The following is a 16279-nucleotide window of genomic DNA, read 5'->3' on the forward strand; positions in this document are numbered from 1 at the left end:
ATGTGGGGATGGTCATCGGGCTGCAGGACCCAGCGATGTGGGGATGGTCATCGGGCTGGAGGACCAAGCGATGTGGGGACGGTGAGTGTGCTGGAGGACCGAACGATGTGGGGATGGTCAGTGTGCTGGAGGACCGAGCGATGTGGGGATGGTCAGTGTGCTGGAGGACCGAGCGATGTGGGGATGGTCATCGGGCTGGAAGACCGAGCGTTGTGGGGATGGTCATCGGGCTGGAAGACCGAGCGTTGTGGGGATGGTCATCGGGCTGGAAGACCGGGCGATGTGGGGATGGTCAGTGTGCTGGAGGACCGGGCGATGTGGGGATGGTCCGTGTGCTGGAGGACCGGGCGATGTGGGGATGGTCCGTGTGCTGGAGGACCGGGCGATGTGGGGGATGGTCATCGGGCTGGAAGACCGAGCGATTTGGGGATGGTCAGTGGGCTGGAGGACCGAGGGATGTGGGGATGGTCAGTAAGCTGGAGGACCGAGCGATGTGGGGGATGGTCAGTGGGCTGGAGGACCGAGCGATGTGGGGACGGTCAGTGTGCTGGAAGACCGAGCGATGTGGGGATGGTCAGTGGGCTGGAGGACCGAGGGATGTGGGAATGGTCAACGAGCTGGAGGACCGAGCAATGTGGGGATGGTCATCGGGCTGGAGGACTGAGCGATGTGGGGATGGTCAGTGAGCTGGAGGACCGGGCGATGTGGGGACGGTCAGTGAGCTGGAGGACCGGGTTGATGTGGGGACGGTCAGTGGGCTGGAGGACCAAGCAATGTGGTGGTGGTCAGTGGGCTGGAGGACCAAGCAGAGCAGGGATGGTTGTTGGACTGGCGACTGGTGTAGATGGTCAGCAGTTTGCGAGTCCGGCCAGGCCACACATAAAAGCCACCTGCACTGATCTACTGTAGGGCTTTTTATAGAAAGGCTGTAATGTTTATCTTCTTAACTTCATCTCTCATTTTTTTTCTAACTGTACTGTGCATAATTGTAAGTAAAGTAACATTTTTCCTTTCTTCCCTCTTTATTTCTCTATTTTGTATCTAAGTTCTGTACATAGGTATTTTGTATCTAAGATGGTGCCACTTGGGGCAACATTGTAAAATGTTCACTGTACTCCTGTACACACGACAATAAAGGATAATCTATTCCATTCTAGACTTTATCCCATTCTCCCAGCACCACAACTCCACGCTCACCTTCGATTAAAATTTTACACTGCCCTGCCTCTCCTCAGACTGGAGCTTCCTTAACTTGTTTATATTCCCAGTCTCTCATATACTTTCCCATATTTGCTTTCACTTCCTGGATTGTGCCTTTCCCCCTCATTTTCAACTGTTTTATTCTTTTACAATATACATGCTCACTCTGTTTAGCCTTTGTAACTGTATTGGGCCCAGAGGCTGTTTGCTGATCGGTTCATAGATACTGATTTTCCATTGGTCCAGATGTCCAGTTTTGTTGTAAATATTTAGGTTTCAAATGCTTTGTCCAAATCCTCTGTGCACAGAACCTCTAGATAGCAGTAGTAGCAGGCAGAGGCAATATGTCATAAGGGGCAAATTAAGAATAACAGTAACAACAAATGAAAGAAGGTTTCAGTCATGTCAAGACAAAATTTCTAAATTGTGTTTTTAAAGTATGTGGTTTACAAATTGCCTCTCCTTGTATCCATATAGTACAAGATTTGTGATTAAGGAATTTAGGTTGTTGTTTTGAAAGGGAAAAAGGTTTGTATTTATATAGCAACTGTCACAACCTCAGGATGTCAAAATAACTTTAGAGCCAATCAAGTACTGTTGAAGCATAGCCACTGCCATAGGGTAGGGAAAAGTGGCAGGAAGATCCCACAAGCAAGTATGTAGCTCTGCCAATTCGTGCTCAATTTCCTCAAATGTTCTGCCACGTTCCCAATGTAACAGTGTTCAGAGTGCGGCAGAATCCAATGGAAAAATAAGAGCAAGTTGGACATCCTGGGAATGCACTGACTCTGGAGTTTGCAGCTAGCCTTGTGAAGGTTGGGACCTCTGTTCACTCTTTGCAAAACTATGAGGGCAGAGCCAAGGGCAAGGACTCTCTATACTGTTCTGAGGAAGAATTCTGAGGAAGGGTCACCAGACCCGAAACGTTAACTCTGTTTTCTCCTCCACAGATGCTGCCAGACCTGCTGAGCTTTTCCAGCAACGTTTTTTTTGTTCTTGTTTTGACTCTCTATGCTGCCTTCTTGTTCTGTTGGTTTAGACTAGACTCAGTGTATCAAGGAGGCTGGCATTCTGAGACAGAAAAAGCCTCCAGGTGGATTATGTAGCCCTCACCTGTTGATGAAGAATGATAGGTCCAGGTTAAAGTAGCTGCAGGACGCCCAAAAACAGGTTAATGGATTTTTAAAAATAATCTGGATCTGTCTTTCCCTTTAGGGAGGTTGAGGGGAAATTGGATTGAAGCTTAAAGAAGACCTGGGCATCTCTTCAATTTTTCATTTGTCAGGTGCTAGACATGTACATAGGATGGTACAAGCAATCAGTCGGGGGGGCTCACAAAGGTGGCCTATCTACACAGCACACCTTGGAAACTCAAGCATACTGATGGCCCACAAATGGCTTGGTATTTACTGCAAAGTACAAACTTAAGCAGAATAGTAATAATAATTTGGGGTGGCACGGTGGCTCAGTGATTAGCACTGCTACTTCACAGTGCTAGGGACCCAGGTTCAATTCCAACCTTGGGCAACTGTCCATGTGGAGTTTGCACATTCTTCCCATATCTGCATGGGTTTCCTCCCACAGTCCAAAGATGAGCAGGTTAGGGTGGATTGTCCATGCTAAATTGTCTAGAGTGTCCAAGGATGTGTAGATTAGGGGATGGGTCTAGGTGGAGCTCTGAGGGTCAGTGTGGACTTGTTGGGCTGAAGGGCCTGTTTCCACGCTGTAGGGATTTTATGATAATAGATAAAGAGGAATGCACTGCTTAACTTCCACAGTTTTGGAATAAAAATAACAGAAGTGAATTTTTGGTATCTATTTTAGAGACCTTAAAACAACATCCTCAAATCATTCAATGTAGGGAACAAATTTTCTTTCGCCAAACTTTGTCTCACTACAGTGTTATTGGTAAACTATATCACCTAAATATATTGAAAACACAGACAGCATATGCCAGACACTCACTCAAACAGCAATTACAGGGATGGGAGATGTCCACATCCCTTGTTAGTGGGAACTCAGATCCAGAGCCTGAATCAGAACTATTGATACTGACATAAAGTGAGAATGTCTGTAAAATAATGGTGTATTTTCACTGACTCCAGCTGTCAGCTCACAGTAATACCAATCTGATGCAGCTACATCCTGACCCATTCCTACTAGGCAATAAGATGAGAAAATATTTCATTTAGCAGCACTGATTTCCTATAATGGAACTCTAAAACTCATCCCACTAAAGAACAGAAATATAAATTGACCCATTTACCAGCCATGATGAGCATGAAAGAAATGTTATTGATCCCTGAAAGAATTAAACTACTATCTGCATCATTAATATAATTAGGGTTAGTTTAGAGATTGCCTGTTGAAATGAATAAAGTTTATGTCAGTCAGTATTTATTTCTGTCTTGTTCTTTCTTTTCATCAAAGTGAGGAATGCTTGGGCTTAGAAATGGAGCACTTTTCATTTCAGATTTAGAGTCAGCATCAAACATTCTGAAGTCAGTTGCAGCACTGTACCATACAGATATATTTTTATTTGTTCATGTGTTGTGGGTGTCATGGGCAAAGCCATCATTTATCACTCAATCATAAATGTCTTTGAGAAGACGATGGTGAGCCACCTTTTTGAAATGCTACAGCCCTGTGGTGCAAGTACATTAATAGTGATGTTAGGGAGGGAGTTCTAGGATTTTCACTGAGCAACAGTGAAGGATGAATGATATATTTCCAAGTCAGGTTGATCAGGTGGCCTGGAGGGGAACTTACAGGTGATGATGTTTCAATGCACCAACTGCCCTTATCTTTATTGGTTGTGAGATTGAAAGGTGCTGTCAAAGGCGCTTTGGTGAGAGGCTGCTGTGGATCTTGAAGATGGTATCCTTCAACAGTGGACCACCTGGGTGGAGGCAGGAGTGAATTCTATTTAAGATTGTGGATGGGGTACCAATCAAGTACACTGCTTTGACCCGGACAAAGTTGAGATTTGAGTGTGTTTCGGAGCTACAATTATTGAGGCACATGCAGAGTATTCCATTGCATTTCCTGACTTTCAGAAATGGGTCTGATTCTGAGCTGTCAGAAGATAAGTTATTCACAGAATTCATAACCTTGATCTGCTCTTAATTGACTGGTTCAATTCAGTTTCTGGTAAATGCTGCCAACTCCCCAAATTTTCACCAGGATGCCAATGGTTCCTCTGCACCAGCACTGTATCTCAGTCCTGACCTCACTTCAGTCTCTTCAACTACATAAGGAACGTCTTTTACCATTTCCCTCACTAACCATCCCTGGCACTTCCAAATGCTATTATTAATTGAGCAGCCATTAGTTAGTTTGTCCTGGATTGAAGGGACCATTAAAAGCTGTCATTTCAGGGGATGTTAATGCGAGGAACTAGTTTGGAAACTGGTGAGGTGGATTCCTCAGGGCAGTGGCGCCATAGCCAAACCCATGACACCATGGGTAGTTCAGCTGGACAGGGGAGGAGGAGAAAGAATGGAACAGTAATACTGATAGCGAGTTCTATTATCGGGGGATCAGACAGATGTTTCTGTGTCAGTAAACGTGACCCCAAGAAAACGTGTTGCCTCTTAGGTGCCAGGGTCAAGGATGCCACAGAGTGGCTGCAGGGCATCCTTCATGGGAGTGAGGGATCAGCCACAGGTCATGGTCCACATTGGTACCAATAACATACTAGGAGGAGAAATGAGGACCTGAAGGCAGATTTCAAGGAGTTAGGGAGGAAATTAAAATGCAGCACCTCAAGAGCAGATATCTCAGAATTACTCCCAGTGCCACCTACTAGTGAGAATAAGAACAACAGAACTGATTGATTGAATATGTGCCTGGAGAACTGACGTGGGAGGGACAGCATCAGATTTCTGGGACAGGTAGGACCTGTATAAACTGGGCGGGATATGCTTTAAGAGTGTTGGGACTGATATTCTCACAGAGAGATTTGCTCACGCTGTTGGACTGCATTTAACTGAGCTTGTCAGGGAGGATGGCAATTTGAAGGGCAACATGAAAGAAGTAAATTGCTAACAGGGAGTCAAAAAATGTTAGGGTGACTAGAAGATAGTAGATCAAAGCCAAGCATTGAGAATACTTCGAAAGAGGAATGATGTTAAAAAGACAAAGTAAAGGGCAGTCTAGCTGAATGCATGCAATATTCACAACAAGGTGGATGGTAAACATGGATGCATTGGGAACTGAATGCTCAAGGATTTCTAACCTTTAGGAAGGATAGACTAAAGGGAAAAGGAGGTGGAATGCACTGATAATAAGGAATGGGATCAGTATGTTTGTAAGGAGAATCTCAGATTGGAAGAACAGTGTGCAGAAATTGTTTGGGTACAACTAAGAAACAGCAGACGTTGATTGGAAGCCACCAGGTAGCAATGGTAGCACAGTGCATTATTAATCAGAAGATGAGAGAAGGATGCAACATGGACAATTCAATTATCATGGGTGACTTCACTCTGCATATAGAATGGATAAACCAAGTCAGCACTTAGTGTGGAGGAGAGGTTTCTGGAGTTTGTTAAGGAGGGATTTCTAGGGCAGGAGTCAATGAGACGACATACTATTTCAGATCTAGTACTATGTGATGAATAAATGCTATTTAACAATTTTGTTACAAAAGAACCTTTAGGGATGAGTGACCACAACATAATAGAATTTTACATTATGTTTGAAAGTGAGGTCGTTCATTCTGAAACAAAGATGTTAAATTTGAGTATGAAAGCACAAGGCACAAATTGGCTGAGATGGATTCGGAAAATACATTAAAAGGCATGACTGTAAATGGGCAATTGACAGTCTTCAAAGAGCTATTGCATCTCTTAGAGAAACTCTACATTCCTTTAAGGTGCAAAACCTCAAAAAAAGTTCAATCAACTAGCCTTGTAAGTCAGCTAAAAAAGGGGAGTAGTAGACTTAATTTTTCAGAAGGCTTTTCATAAAGTTTTCCACAGGAGGCTAGTTAGAAAAATTAAAGCACAGGTATAGGAGGTCATGTACTGGCATGAATTAAGATTGGCAAACAGACAGAAAACATACAGTAGGAATAAATGGATCATTCTCACATTGGTAGAATGTGACCAGTGAGATACCACAAAGATCAGTCATTGGGGCCCCAGCTGTTCACAAAGTATATCAATAATTTGGATTTAGGGACCAAATACAATATTTCCAAATTTGTAAATGATGCAAAGTGGGAATGTATGTCGTGAGAAAGATGTAAAGCAGCTTCAGGATGATTTGGACATACTTGGTGAATGGACAAGAACGTGGCAGATGGAATATAATGTGGAAAAATGTGAGATTATCCATTCTGGTAAGAGAACCATATGCGCTGAGTATTTCTTAAATGGTAAGATATTGGAAAGTGTATGTGCACAAAGGACCTAAGTGGCCTTTTCAGTAAGTCACTGAACACTAACATGCCAGTTCAGCAAGCTATTAGGGAAGCCAATGGAATACTAGCCTTTATGAAAAGAGGATGTGCGAACAGGGATAGTGAAGCCTTGCTTCAATCGTACAAGAGCTTGGTTAGACCTCACCCAGAACGCGGTGTGCAGTTTTGGTTTCCTTATCTCAAGAAAGATATTATAGCCATAAAGAGAGTGCAGCAAAGGTTCACCAGCCTTCTTTCTGGATGGCCCAACTGTCCTATGAAGAGAGATTGTGCAAACTAGACCTATATTCTGGAGAGTCTCAAAAAATGAGAGGTAGTCTCATTGAAACTTACAAAATACTGGAAGGAAAAGACAGGGTTGACATAGTTAAGATATGGATGCAGAAAGCTGTGGAAGCTCAGACTTTGAGTGTTTGAGGTAAAGATTGATGGATTTCCGATTACTAATTGCATATGGAATTATGAGGATGGGATGTAGAAAAGGCATTGAGTGACCTATCAGCCATGATTGTATTGAAGGGGGCGGGGGTTACTCCTGTTCCTATGTTCCAACAGACTCTCAGCCTGGGTTTGAACTCACAACTTAGCAAGCTAGTCTAGAATCCACTACATCTTCCAATTCCCCAAAACATTATTGGGAATAATTAATTCTGCAAGTTTAAACAAATTCCTCCCACACTGATTAAAAAACAGGGGTGCTGTGCTTGTGTAAATGTGTTTGTGTTGGGCCTCGGAATTTTCTCTGTGTGATTAAATCCTAAGCCCATTTAAAAATAACATAGTTCTATTGAGGTTGGTTGGCTCGCCGAGCTGGTTTGTTGTTCCGCAGACGTTTCGTTACCCTGCTGGGTAACATCATCAGTGCAGCCTCCGATGAAGCATCGGTGTGTTTTCCCGCCTGGTTTTTAAACTCTGGAGTCCGTTGAGCTGGATTACCTCACTTCCGGTTTTCCTTCGTAGTGGAGTGTACATGGGGTCGAGTTCTATGTGTTTATTAATGGCTTTCTTCATGGCGTGCCAGGCTTCTAGGAATTCCTGTGCCTGTCTCTGCTGAGCTTGTCCCAGGATTTTGGTTTAGTCCCAGTCGAATTAGTGGTTCTCCTTATCCATGTGGATTGACATGAGGTGAGTATTGGTCGTGTCTTTTTGTAGCCAGTTGGTGTTCGTGTACCCTTGTTGTTAATTTCCTTCCTGTTTGTCCGATGTAGTGTTTCTCACAGTCTCTGCAGAGGATCTTATAGATGACATTGGTCCTGTCCATGGCGGGGAGTGGGTCTTTGGTTCGGGTGAGCAGTTGTTGTAGGGTTGATGTGGGCTTGTGTGCCACTCTGATGCCCAGCGGTTGTAGGAGTCTAGTGGTTAGTTCCAATGTGTTCTTGAAGTAAGGTAGTGTGATGAGTGTGTCGGACCGTGTAGTATCTTCCTGATGTTGTTCATGCAGGCATCTTCTGACCCAGTTTTAAAAACTAGGCGGGAAAACATACCGACGCTTCATCGGAGGCTGCATTGATGATGTTACCCAGCATGGTAACGAAACGTCTGCGGAACAACAAACCAGCTCGGCGAGCCAACCAACCTCAACAGCCACAACCCAAGCTGCAAATCTACTCCAAAACCTTAGAAACATAGTTCTAATTTTTGTACATAACCCACAGGGAAGTAACTTGGTAAATTATTATCTGTGAAATTCTCAGATTCTTATAGAATCATAAAATCTCTACATTCCAAAAAGAGGTCGTTCAGCCCATCGAATCCGCAATGGTCCTCCAAAGAGCATCCCACCCAGACCCATCTCCTTATCCTATCCCCTGTAACCCTGCACTTCCCATGGCTAATCCACCTAGCCTGCACATTCCTGGACACTATGGGACAATTTAGCATGACCAACCCAGTAACCTGCACATCTTTGGACTGTGGGAGAAAACCGGAGCACCCGGAGGAAACTCATACAGACACGGGGGGAATGTGCAAACTCCACACAGACAGTCCCCTGAGGCTGGAATAAAACCTGGGTCCCTGGCGCTGTGAGGCATTCTTTGAGAAATATTATTTCATATATTTATATACAAATTTTTACTTACCCAGTGTAGGTTTGAAGTTCAATAAATTTATTTTTAAGGCATTGAATCACAGAATTGTAGAAGCCATTCGGCCCATCGTGCCTGCACTGGCTCTATTACACGGTGCCAATCTCCTGCCTTTTCCCCCATATCCCTGCATATTATTTCTATCCGAACATTCATCCTATGCACTCTTGAATGTTTCAGTTGAACCTGCCTCCACTACCTTTGCAGCCTTTTCCCGGATCTTCGGATCTCAGTAATGTGCAGGGAGTAGATTGTCTCTAAGTTGTACAATCAGCGTTAGCGACCAAATTTCCCTGCCTCCCTCCCCGGATCTGTGGTGTGGGAGTGTCACTAATATATTTGCATCTCTGATTCCTATCCTAGAGGGGGAAGAGAGAGGTTGGAGCCGAAATGCTTAGTCTTCGTCTGTTATTTCACAACTGCATGAGACGCAAGCAATGTGGTTACTGGTTTGCTTAATTTCTGCTTTAGCTGCAGCCGCGATGATGCGAGCCAGGTCCTGAATTTCGTTCCTGAATTTCTATCTCAGCATCGACTGAAGGCAAGAGGGGAAAGCGTAAAAAAAAATTTAAAGTGAGCAGGGCGGAAAATCTCTTACATGCAAATCTCTCTCGTGCAAAATCTCTGGACCCTGACGATTTTTTTTAATAAAAAATATATCTATAGTTATTAGCCTAGGCTGTTAGAACAGATTTGATGTGTGTCAAAGTGGTTATTTTGCTTGCTGCACATTGATTGGGTGCCTGAATCTTAGGCTGCTACCTTGCCTTTTGTGTGTGTGTGTTCACAGAGGGAGAGAGCGAGAAGCAAGCATTCAGAGCGGATCTCACAGAGCTAAACTGGGGGACCCAGCAAATACCAATCGCTCACAGGAGAACCCCGTGGAACACTCGGGTGAGTAAAAAGCGTCTTTGCAAATGGGTGGCGACTGAACAGAGAGGAATGGGGACAGGGCTGGCGAGAAGAGAGCCGAGGGCTAGCTCAGAGTCTGTATATATACACAGGGAGAGAGAGAGAGAGAAGTCAACAACTGGACAGTAAACAAGATGCTGGGGGAAGGGAGAAAACAGTCCTTTTTGTTTTGGGGCGGGGTGGTGGGAAGTTGGGTGTAAAGCATTTTAATAAGATGCAGTGTTTCAATTCCGTGACGGTAAGATTACTTTCCAGTGCAGTTCTCAATTTAAAACGAAGTAGTTGTTCTATTCTCTTGTACCTGCGCGTTTCTCCTCTTGAAATGTGTGTTCGTCTGATTTTAATACAAGCTATAGGGCCATGTTTATAAATTCGAGCGACGCATAGTAACTAACACAGCTTTTAATTCCAGTCTGGCTTGCCCTGAGCTGAGGATCGTGGGGGTTTCGATTGTTTTGTTTTATTGCGTGTGTATGTTTTTTAAAGAAAAAAATCTACTGTAGGATATAGGATCGATCGCAAGGTTTCCATTTACGCTCACCCTTCTATTGTAGAGCCTTGTTGCTATGCAGCATTGAGAATCCTGAATGCATAAATGTAAAGTGATGCAGGGAGATATTAGTCCAATACAGTAGTCAGGAGCAGCCACATTTCACCCACAGGTTCTCCTGTGATCAATCCAAGCAAACAGAATTTATACACTGCATGGGAATCTCTATCGACTTTGGTAACCATATACACACCATGTGGATGGTCGGGGGGTCGCGGTAAGGGGGCATTGTTTTATGTTCACACTGTTTTAGTTGGTACTGGGTATCACGGACATGGTGTGTGCCTTTGTGAGGCATGTTGAAGTTACTGTTAATTTCTGAAGCTGACACTGCAGGTTCATCAAGTGTTAACCTGTGCATGTTTACCAGTAAACAGCAAACAATTGTGTCTAAGTCTATTTTTGAAAATGTAGAATTTCAAAGCACAGCTAGCCATTCTGCTAATGTTGGTTCTTGTGAAAGGCTATCCCAATAAGTCCCACACCTCTGATTTTTCTCCTTAGACCTGAAATCATTTTCTTTTCATCTTTTAAAGTCTGTACCCAATATATGAGGGACAGGGTGGGGGCGTGTGGTTCTGGTTCTGGCGGTGGTTAGCTGGATGCTTGGTTTGTGATGTCGAGCAATGCCAACAGCTTGGGTTCAATTCCTACACCACCCTGAAGGACTCTCCTTCTCAACATTTTCCCTCACCTGAGATGTGGTGACCCTCAGGTTAAACCACCAACAGTTGTCTTACTCTAATGAGAGAGCAGCTATATAGTCCAGTAGGACGATGGTGACCTTGTATCCAATACCCTTGTATTTAGAATAAAAACGGAAATTGCTGGAAAAGTTCAGCAGGTCTGGCAGCATCCGGGGAGAGAAATCAGAGTTGACGTTTCGGGTTGAGTGACAGTTCCTCAGAACAGTCAGTCACTCGACCTGAAACATTAACTCTCCTTTCTCTCCACAGATATTGCCAAACCTTGCTGAGTTTTCCAGCAATTTCTGTTTTTATTTTTGATTTATAGCATCTACAGTTCTTTCAATTTACCCTCTTACTTAGGATCGGCTTCATCAGCCACACAAGGATCCATAAAACCCATGACCAGTGACTTGGAATTTCCTCGCTGGACAAGTATACTCATTAGCGAGTGATTGCCAAAGACAACAACCTTTTTCAAAGTTACCATTGAATCTGCTTCCAACAACTTTGCAGGCAGCACTTTCCAGATCATAACAACTCATTGGCAAAACAACATTTTCATCACCTGTCAGGATATTTTAATATTTCCCTAAATCCGCACTGTCTGATCACAAACCCTTCTGCCAATGGAAAAAGTCTCTCCCTATCTATTCAGTCAAATCATAATTTGTGTATAAATATATATTCAACAATTATTTATTCTAAATGAGACAATACTTGTAATAACATTACTGAGTGATCAGCATCTGAACGATCAATTTGGATTAATCTTTCAGGGCGATTCTTCATGTATTATGTTAAACTGGTTTTGTGTTATTTACATAAATGTTACTGTCTTCAAAGAGTTAAAAAGCACCACTGAAAGAGAAAATCCCAGTCACCACTTGGGACACCATATTCTTCCCAGATCTCTCCTGAAGGCATTGACCTTGGATGGAATCCAAATTGTGGGTCCAGTGTACTTCCATAGGTTGTTTTAAGACCAAACAACGCTCAATATACTCAGCAGATCTGGCAGCATCTGTGGAGCGAGAAACAGAGTTAACATTTTGGGTTGATGACTGTTCATCAGAATTTGGAAAAGTTAGATGTGGTAAATTTAAACCAAGTGAAGAGGGGAAGAGGGTAGGAATAAAAGGACAAACAGAAACATCAATAATAGGGTGAAAGGCAAGAGGCAGTAAATAACAAAAAGGTTTCCTGGTGCAAGACCGAAGGAAATGCCAATGGCACCAGTAAAGTAAGAAAAGATTTGTTTGCAGGAGGTTTGAATGGAAAAATAAGCTACAGCAAAACAAGTGAATGGATCAAAGTGGAGACAGAGGTTTCAGTCAGAAATTGTTGAATTCAGTTGAGTCTAAAAGGCTGCAAAGTAACTAATCAAAGGATAAAGATCTGTTCCTCAAATGTACTTTCAGCCAGACGTTGTAGTAATGCCTGTCAGTTTCTTGCCCAAATGGACTTTCTTTGTGTGTGACTTTAGACAGTGAAATGTAAGCTTCCCAATAACCACTGGTACTGAGTACCCCACACTGCTGCTTGTACAAGCTGGAAAGTCACAGATATGTTGCTTGCAATAATCAGAAGTGCTCTGATGGTAGGTGGGATTCTTTGCCAGTCATCTCTGGAGAGTGGAAACTTGAGTTTAGGATATTCAATCATCAGGAAAGGAATTTGTCAATTCTGATCCCATTCTTTGCCAAAATCCATCAAAAATGGATTAGGAATCCGGAGTAGAATCCCTGCTGGTTGTCCCTTCCTGATCCAAGGTGCTTGAAGTCAGTGTTATCACCTTGACCTAAGTGCCGTTCTGTATACCAGTTGTAATCCATTTGATTTCTTTACAATAAACAACATGTTTCCCCCTTTGTTTTCTGTCTGAATGGGAATTTCACAGCTGAAAATCAGAACATATGTTTGAGAGTTACAGTCTCTTACCTTTCTTTTAAACTGCTTTATTCAGAATTTAAGGAATGCTTGTAGGAACAAGGTTGTCAAATGCGAAATAGGGAACAAAGGAGCTTAGCACAAACCAAACATCACATCTAGTGTGTAACTGCTGCAACCGGCGAGATACAGCATTGCTCTTAATCTTATTGTTAATCTGTTCATCAGATATACAAATATGAACAAGTAAGGTTCAGGAAGGTAGGGTGGATAGGTTTTTGTATGTTTTGACCAGCATGCAGTCTTCCTTTGCACTGTTTCTGTTTTGATTTTTGTAAAAGAGAATAAAGTAATGTTTGTGTGTGGACGGCTGGGAAGAGAATGAAAAGACAAAATGCCTCCTATTGCTAGCTCATCTTGTTTGCTACGTTGGAGAGCTGTTACAATTTCGCATGCTATCCAGATGGTGCCTGTGTGAGATTTGAGCTGTAAACAGAGTCAAATCTGTAATCTAGGAAAAAATACAATATTCTCTTAACAGCTGAAATGATTTGGTAAACAGAAGCATTAATAGTGAACTCGAACAAAGGATGGTTTTGATTTTTTTTAATGTCTGTTTACTTAAATTAATATCTTAGCAAGTGTTTAAGCTAAGTGGAGCTGATTGTATCTTTCAGTTCATGCAGCACAGACTGGAGGGAAAGCTAATTTTAACCCCAAATCCGTTGTGCCCTATAGGGTAGAGCCACCTACCCACCCTTACCTAAGTCTGGTCCATATATGGCTGGAGTTTTTAATTATCCTCTGACGCGGGTGAGAAATCTATGCAGTTGCACCAAACATTGGGTATCCAAGGATCAAAATAAAGAACATTGAAACATCAGAGCAGCAATAGGCCATTCAACTATTCGAGCCTGATCCACCATTCTACATCATTGGCTGATTATCTCCATCATTGCCATATTCCTACATTACTGCTATATCCCTGGGAGTCAGCTGTATCCAGAAATCTCTCGTTCCTGCACCTTGAGCATGTTCATGATTCAGCTAGAGAATTCCAAAGGTTCACTCCTGTTTAGAAGCAGGCCATTCAGTCCATTGAGTCTGTACCGACCCTCCAAACAACATCCCACATGGACTTAGACCCACTCCCCAACCCTCTCCCCGTAACCCTGCATTTTCCATGGCTAATCCACCTAGCCTGCTCATCTTTGGACTGTGGGAGGAAACTGGAGCACCCAGAAGAAAAACCATGCAGACATGGGGAGACTGTGCAAACAGACACACAAATGTCCACATAGACAATCACCCAAGGGTGGAATTGAAGCTGGGTCCCTGGTGTTGTGAGGCAGCAGTGCTAATCACTACATCACTGTGCTGCCCCATATCATGGGATCATAGAATACCTTTCAGTATTCGGCCCAACAAGTCCACACCAACCCTCAGAGCATCCCACCAAGACCCATCCCCCTATAACCCACACATTCCTGAACACTACAGGCAATTTATCATGGCCAATCCACCTAACCTGCACATCTTTAGACTGTGGGAGGAAACTGGAGCACCCAGAGAAAACCCACGCAGACACGGGGAGAACATGCAAACTCCACACAAGGCAGTCACCCATGGCTGGGATTGAACCCAGGTCCCTGGCACTGTGAGGCAGCAGTGCTAACCACCAAGCCACCGTGCCACCATATCTCAGTTCTTAATTGCCTTCACCTTATTCTTTGACTGGATGCGCATTAAATGCCATCCTTATTGTTAATACCCGCATCGACAAAATAAATAGTTAGAAATTGCATACATTTTATCTGGTTGTGAATCCTTTCAAGGCAGAGTAGCCTGTTGTTGCAGTTGGCACTTAATTTGAAGCAGATCTGTAAAAGGCAAGACGTTGTTATTTCTTCATGTAGACACTGTTCATTTTATGTTTATCTAAATGCACTGCTATTTAAGGGATGTTGGAGATAACTGTAGCATCTGTGGGTAGATACACAGGAAGAAGATGGCTATTTAATTATCTAGTGGAATAGAAGATGCAATCATATCCCTGGGAGCTCACTGGGGAATATGCATCCGTTTTCTTGGAGGTGGGTCCATCTGGTATTGAGTGTTCGAGACAACAAAGTGCAGGGCTGGATTGAGTGTTTCTTGGTTTCTTTGTTAATCCAAGGTGTGGATTCCATTTATTATTTGAGTCCATCACTCAGTGATTTAGCTGAGGTAAATGGTTCCCTATATCGTGCTAATTGGAGTTGGGGGATAGAGCTGATATGTCAGTAGATGGAAATGAAATATTTGGTTTCTGCTGCAGGCAGGTTCGAGATTGTATGTGCTCTCTTGGAAAAACTTAAAAGAAACAAAGTCAAGTGTCAAGTCATGTCTAATCAAGAGCTAAAACAGTATTCAGCATTAACAAGCTGCTAGATTTCATTGTTGTGGGTGTCACTGGTAAACCCAGTATCTGGCCCAAAGAAGTAGGCCATTCACCCCATCAAGCTTGCTCTGCCAGTCTGTTAGATCATGATGGATCATCCAACTCAACACCATTTTACCACAATATCTCCATATCATTTGATGTCATTTGTCTCCAGAAATTGATCGAACCAGTCTTGAACCTGCTCAATGATTGAGCTTCCATAGCCCTCTGGGGTAGAGAATTCCAAAGATTTACCAGCTTCTGAGTGAAGAAATTCTTCCTAATTCAATCTTAAATGGCCTACCATTTATTCCGTGACAGTGTCCCCTGTTTTAGATGTGGGGTGGTTTGGAGGAAGGCAGTGATGCAGTGATACAGTCACTAAACCAGTAATCCAGGTACCCTAGCTGGAGATATGGGTTCAAATCCCACCATGGCAGATTGTGAAATTTGAATTCAGTCAAAATCTGGAGTTGAAAACCAGTCTAATGGTAACCATTGTCAATTATAATCACAAAACTCACAACTAATTTTGTTTAAAGAAATAAATCTGTTGTCCTTATCTGGTCTAGTCATCATGTGATTCCAGTCCCACATCAATGTTAACGGCTCATAACTGCCATCTGAAGTGGTCCTAAAAAGCCAATCAGCTCAAGGGCAATTAAGAATGGGCAATAAATGCTGGCTCAACCAGTGAAACCCACATCCCATGAATGAATTTTTAAAAAGTCAGCAACCAGGGGAAACATCTTATCTACATTCAGTCTGTCACACCTTATAAGTAGTTTGTACAATTCAAATGAGATCATCACTCTTTCTTGAAAACTCTGAGAAATACAGACTCAGTTTATTCAATCACATTTATAAGACAGTCCTACTACCTCAGTATTTGGTCTGATTAACCTCCATTGCTTTCCCTCTATGGATATATCTTTTGTCCATTTCATAAGGGCAGCATGGTGGCTCAGTGGTTAGCACTGCAGCCTCACAGCACCAGGGACCCATGTTTGATTCCACCCTCTGGTGACTGTCTGTGTGGAGTTTGCACATTCTCCCCATGTCTGCACGTGTTTCCTCCGGGTGCTCCAGTTTCCTCCCACAGTCCAAAGA

The sequence above is a fragment of the Rhincodon typus genome, chromosome 25, assembly GCF_021869965.1.
Source record: "Rhincodon typus isolate 14 chromosome 25, sRhiTyp1.1, whole genome shotgun sequence".
Classification (NCBI taxonomy): domain Eukaryota; kingdom Metazoa; phylum Chordata; class Chondrichthyes; order Orectolobiformes; family Rhincodontidae; genus Rhincodon; species Rhincodon typus.